Genomic DNA, 6,819 nt, shown 5'->3' with positions numbered 1-6,819 from the left:
GAGGTAAGTAGTGCAGGAAAAATGACAGAAAAGATGCACTTTTCTGAAACACAGGCAGGTGTCCCTAGTACCAGAGCACCCATGATCTCCCCTGCAGTGCCAGCTGCAGGGTAATCTCTGGTTAAGGAGGACACAGACACTACCAACTCCTGCCCAGTTTTCAGAGAAATACATCTCAACATTGAAGTGTTTCAAAGACTGAGCAGCATAAAATCATCTCCAAGAAGATCTGGGACTCAGACACTTACCAAAGGAAGTCCTGGACCCCAAACTGATCCTGTCTTCCTAGGGCGGGGTGGTCTCTGAAGGCAAAGCTTTGCCACCTTTTCATGGAAACATGATGGTCTTAGAATAGAATCTGGACCTGAAGAGGGGCATCCCCCTTGCCTCCAGGGGATGGAGAACTTTAGTGTAAATATCATTCTTTTCAAGAATACTTCTGACTGGATGCAGTTGTGTAAGCCTGTAATCCCAGTTACTCAGAAGGCTGAGGCTGGAGGATCACAAGTTTGAGGCCAGCCTGGGACCTTAGTGAGATCCTGTTGTTTTTGTTTTTGTTTTGTTTTTCTTTAAAAAGGACTGGGGATGTATATCAGTGATAGAGTGCTTGCCTAGTGTGGGTGATGTCAAGCCAGGTACTGGGGATTAAACCCAGGGGCACTCTACCCCTGAGCTACATTCCCAGTCCCCCTTTAATTAATTTTTCTTTCTTTCTTTTTTTTTGAGACAGAGTCTCACTAAGTTGCCCAGGCTGACCTCCAACTTTTGATGTTCCTGCTTCAGCTTCCAGAGTCACTGGAATTACAGGCGTATGCAACCATACCTGGCTTGTTTTATTATATTAATGCTTTCTAAATGAATCTGCTGCAATCCTCCGGATGGATACCATTTGTCATAGCAATTCTAGACTTGGGATTTGAGCAATCAGGAGTTTACTACAGTGTTGCCTTGAAAAGGTGTTCTACCTGTCATCACATTTGACCCTCAGGATGGTGCGGTGAGGGAAGCAGGATAAATGAATGAAATTCTTTTATGACCTTCATACTCAGGACATCATCTATCAGGAGAAACAACATTGGAGAACTCCTTGTTGAAGTTCTGAGCACTTGGCACTTTAATGCATTCAATACAGATAACCAATAATTTTTGGAAAGTGAGAGGAAGCCCAAAGATATGCAATCATTTTCCCAAGATTGCACAGCTAGAGTGTGGCCAAACTGGGATCTGAAATCAGGTGCTGTGAGTTAAAGTCTATTCCTGTTCTCTGGCTTCCAGAAATTCTGTCACCTGCTGTGGGGGTTCCCGGGAACCCCAGCCTTGGGCGTGGTCAAGATGGCGCCTGACGCTGAGCCAGAGGCGGTCAGCTATACAGTAAACAACCAGCGAATTCCAATAATTGGCTAGTTAATGATGTGACTAGAGCATGCCCCCCCCTCGTGCACCCGTCCTGTGCCTGCAGCTGTCCGCGTTTATCTTGTGTACTCTCCCCTGATTGACTGAAGTGTATATAAGCCTGGTGGGTGGGAGAGTAGGGAGAGAAGCTGAGGAAGGGACGGAAGAAGCGGAAGAACCGGCGGCGACGACGGCGACGACGGCGGCCGCGGCAGCAGCGGGAGCGGAGCTGGAAGGAGGAAGTACGCGGGAGTGGAAGGAGCTGGGAAAAGGAAAGCTGAAAGTGCGAAGAAGCTAAGGGTAAGAGAAGCGTAGGAAAGAACCTGTGCACAATAAACTTCCAAAGCTTCAGACGTTTGCCGTGTCTCTCTCTGTGGCCAGAGGGGATGCGACAACCTGCACCCTAAGTTCATTACCTCATGCTTCCATCTGAGACTTACTCTTTCTGGAGGGCGGGTTCAGCCTCAGTCTCCCAAGAGTCTGTCAAGGTGGTGAGGCCTGTGCTCAGCTCTAATGGAGTCTTTTCTCCACCAAAGTAGAATAAGGGATGAGCCAATGGATGCTGAGTATTTATTCACAGAGTGGGATTGTTGGCTTATTCAGTGCTGGGTGGGCTACGGGTTTATTGTTCCCTACCTACCCAGCAGAGGGCTCCCATGGTCACCGTTCCCACAGTTACTGAGAGGTCACCCCACCTCCAGATAGAATAGCACCGGAATTGCATGGGTTCTTTCTTTTTTTTTTTTAATTTTTTTCATACATGTATACGGGCTAATTATGCCTGTCTCAATCTACTGTCCTTCCCATCCCCATCTCCCCACCCCTCCCCTCACTCCTCTCTGTACAATCCAAAGTTCCTTCATTCTTCCCTACCCACCTTCCACTATGGATCAGCATCTGCTTATCAGAGAAAACATTTGGCCTTTGGTTTTTTGGGATTAGCTTATTTCACTTAGCATGATATTCTCCAGTTCCATCCATTTACCTGCAAACTGCATGGGTTCATGTTTCTCAAGCTTTCTTTGTGTTTTTCCAGAACACCTGGCAGGGAGGTGGGGAGAGCAGATGGAGCATCCCCAGGTGTCCCCTGATTCCCTGGCTCAGAGACACCTGCCCCCTCCTAGAACCCCTTCAGCCTCCTTCTAGAGGTGAGCACTGCTGCCTTCATGCTGTCATGATGCCCGAACCTGGCGAAGGCAGGTTTTCTGTTCTTCCAGGGCACTTTGATGTTGATCAAATGGCAGTAATATCCTTGCCCTTGAATGATCCTGTGCTCTACTGTTGGCCTCACCCCAACTGACCACTGGGGTATCTAACATTAGGTCCAGCTGAAAGACAGGCCCCTATATTCAAGACCAACCCCCAGATGACCCCCTGGGTGAACAGTTGTCCTCATCTCTTGGGCCATGTGGCTGCGAAGTAATTCTTCTCCAAGTCCTCTACCATCTTTCTGATGTGTGATCCAGCCAACAGCTTGGTGGCTAATGGAATATCCTCTCAACCAGCTGCCTGCCGACAGCCACCTTATCTGGTACAAGGAGGCCTGGACAATGTTGGTTGGCCTCTTCCTCATGCTTATGGCTTTAGGGGCCATTAACAGTCTTCATGAGTGGGTGTGTGCAGACAGTCTTGACATGAGGTCTGTGCTTGAAATCTCAATCTTGTGCAGGGAGATGATGTATTCAGAGTTATTATTATTATTATTATTAGGTACTGGGGATTGAACTCAGGGGCACTCAACCACTAAGCCACATCCTAAGCCCTATATTATAATTTATTTAGAGACAGGGTCTCACTGAGTTGCTTAGCACCTCCCTTTTATTGAGGCTGTCTTTGAACTCTTGATCCTCCTGTCTCAGCCTCCCAAGCTACTGGGATTACAGGCATGCACCACCGTGTAATCAGAATTATGTGTGAGGGAATGATTTGCATTTTCTAAGATAATCGATTTGTTCAGCTCTCAAGGGGTCCATAACCCTTGAGAGTCAGAACCACTTACCTGAAGACACTGATCCTACTCTGGAAAGCCTAAGATCAGTTCTCCTGGATCCCATTCTTCTCCCACTTCCAGAAGCTAAAGGGGGAGAGACTGTGGGGATTCTCAAGGCCTGGGCTAGGTTATGGGTCTGGGAGGCAGTTCAGGACCCATAGCCTCTAGATATCATTTAAGGTCCTGCATGAATGACCTAATGACCTTCACTGTAGCTTCAAGGACCTGTGAAAGGCACTGCTATGCACAGGGATGAGGTGACTCCCAAGGAGGGGCAGTGTTGGTCTTTGCTGCAGGCTGCGGGTAGCTCAAGGCAGCATGTTCTAAGGCCAGTAATTTACCTGTGAAGTGGTTAAAGCATGTGGACAGTTGATCAGTGGGGCTTGTCTACATTTTACTTTGGACTTAGGTTCCCTTGGTTGCAGTCTCCTGATCCTGGGTAAGTGGACTGAACCATGATGTGACTTTTTAGGTGACAAATACCACAATGGATCAGATCTCTAAAACCAACAACCCCTGAATCATGTGCTACTTAAACAATTCTGGGGACTTTGGTGGGAGCTGCTCTGTGAACCTGACCTTTCAGTGAGCCAGAACTGGATGTCAGTGGGCCAGGGTGCAGGTGGTGCCTACCTGGAGGTGGTTTTGCCTGTCATAGCTCTAATTTGACACTTTTATTTTGCTTTAGACTTAAGGGTCTGGATGTTGCAAGTTTCATTGCCTGGCATCTAGGTTTTCTTGGGAAGTGACACCCAAAGTGTAACCCAAAGGTCACAACACTGTGACTATTTGACTGTCTCACAGGGGTACAGATGTTCCTCAATTTAGGATGGTTTTATGTGTGAATAAACCCATTATAAAATGAAAATAATTAAATAAAATGCACTTAATACATTTAACCTACCGAACATCATAGCTCAGCCTCACCTGCCTTCAATATGCTCAGAAGACTGACATTAGCTTACTACTGGCCACAATCACCTCAATGTAAAGCCTATTTTGTAATAAAATGTTTATATCTCATGCAGTTTATCAAATACTATATCAAAAGCAAAGAAAAGAATGTTGGGGGCTGGGGATATAGCTCAGTTGGTAGAGCCCTTGCCTTGCAAGCACAAGGCTGTGGGTTCAATCCCCAGCATCACACAAAAAAAAAAAAAAAAAAAAACAATGTTGGATGGCCATAGTTCTGTACTACCATGAAGTAAAGAAATCACAAGTGGAACTATTAATGAAGAAAACACCTAAATAAAGCCTCTAGTTTCACTTGCTTTTTTTTTATTCCACATTTTTTATTGGTGCATTATAGTTGTACATATGATGTACTTTTTAGGTGACAAATTGTTGTTATATATTCGTATGTGTTCACATTATAACAATATAATTTGACCAGTATCACTTGCTCTTAGTTGACTTAAAAATGATGAAACTTGCTGGACATGGTGGTATGCACCTGTAATCCTAGCTACTTAGGAGGTTGAGGCAGGAGAATTGCAAGTTTGAGGCCAGCCTCAGCAAATTAAAAGGCTCTAACCAATTCAGTGAGATCCTGTCTTGAAAAGGGGGGTGGGGGGGACAAAAAAAATAGGACAAAAAAGAAACATCAGAACATCTGGTAATGTGACTACTGGTATTCTTAATGTTTCTCATTCTTCAGATTGGGGATGGAATTTGTTTCTTAGGTTTAATCTGGAGTCACCTGCTCTGGGCTGAAGAGCAAGTACATACCAATGATAATCTTTCCCTAGATATCTGTGTACCAGCGATTGTTTTATCTTCAAGGTGCTAAATGCTGCTATGCAGGCGCTGCCCGGTAAAAGATCCAACAGATAATCAAGCTGCTAAGGAGAACAGGAAAACTTCATGGAGGCGGAAGTCACGCCCCGTTCCGTGACAAGCAACCCTGTGGAGTTCTGCATGAATCAGCCCAGGCACGAGCATATGTGATCTTCAGACCACAAGGGGGCGCCAAGGCCACGTCCACAGCTCAGGGTCTTTGCAGATGGACGTTACCTTTGGACTGTCTTCATTAGCACAGCCCTACTCTCCTAGGAGACAGTATTTGTTTTTTCCAGAAACTTCTGGAAAGATGCATTAACTCTTCAGTGAAAAGTAGGAAATGAGTTTTTATCCTAGACTCTGAAGCCTCATCTTGCTGCGTTTACCGATTCTAAACTATTGTATCATGGTTCTTACCCAGTCTTAACCAGTCCCCATCCTGAAAGATCCACCCCAAACCAGACTTAGACTCTCAAGCATCTCGACCTTGCCCTTTGGTGCATCATTTCGGTTTCATTTGACAAAATGAAAGGAGCCTGGTGCGGTGTCACATGCCTGAAATTCCAGTGACTCCAGAGTCTGAGACAAAAGGATATTAGGTTTGAGGTCAGACTCAGCAACTTAGCAAGGCCCCAAGCAATTTAGTGAGACACTGTCTCAAAACAAACAAAAAACCCCAAACCAAACCAAACAAAAAAAATTAAAAGGACTGGGGTTGTAGCTCAGTGGTAAAGTGCCCCTGGGTTTTAATCCCTGGTACCCACCCCCACAAAAGGAAAAAAAAAAAAAAAAAAAAAAGCCAAACAAGGGAGAGAGCAACAAAACAAAACAAGTAAACAAAAAGAAGGAGGCAGGGAAGGTGGAGGGAAGGAAAAATAGAAAAATAAAAAAACCAAAAAATGAAAATAAAGATATAGCTGGGTGCAGTGGTGAACGCCCATAATCCCAGCAGCTCAGGAGACTAACACAGGAGAACTGCAAGTTCAAAGCCAGCCTCAGCAATTTAGGAGGCCCTAAGCAATTTAGCAAGACTCCATCTCAAAATAAAAGGACTTGGGATATGGTTCAGTGGTTAAGCGCCCCTAGGTTTAATTCCTGGTACCAAAGATAAATAAATAAATAAGGTATAATTGTAAGTATATTATTTAATTAATTAATTTTTTGTTCTGGGGATTAACCCAAGTCCTTGCACATATTACTGAGCTACATTCCTAACCTTGTTCATTTTTTATTTTGAGACAGGATCTCACTAAGTTGGTGAGGCTGGCCTTGAACTTGCCATCCTGCTTCCTCAGTCTCCTGAATAGCTGAGATTACGGTGTGCTACATCATATCTGCTAACCACACTGCTTTCAATGTGACAGCCCTGCTCCCTCCCCAAAGGCTACCTTTCAAGCCCCCACAGCAGCTGGAGGAGCCCTGTGACTATTGATACCGCCGTTTACTGGTGACAAGTTCTGCTTCTTCTAATGTTGAAGATTAAGCACTAGAGAAGCACGCCAAGGCAAGCATATTAAGCAGGTTTATTTAAAGGGAATAATACAGACTTCTCCCGGCAGGGAGAAGGGGGCCATGGCTGATGTTCTAAAGTCCCAAGAAGTGAGCGCACCCTACATCTTTTATAGGTTAAAGTCTCTTTTGTTCTCCAGTTCTCTCCC

Source organism: Sciurus carolinensis, chromosome 5 (assembly GCF_902686445.1).
Source record: "Sciurus carolinensis chromosome 5, mSciCar1.2, whole genome shotgun sequence".
In the NCBI taxonomy this organism is placed as follows: domain Eukaryota; kingdom Metazoa; phylum Chordata; class Mammalia; order Rodentia; family Sciuridae; genus Sciurus; species Sciurus carolinensis.
Note: the sequence above shows the minus strand (reverse complement) of the source record.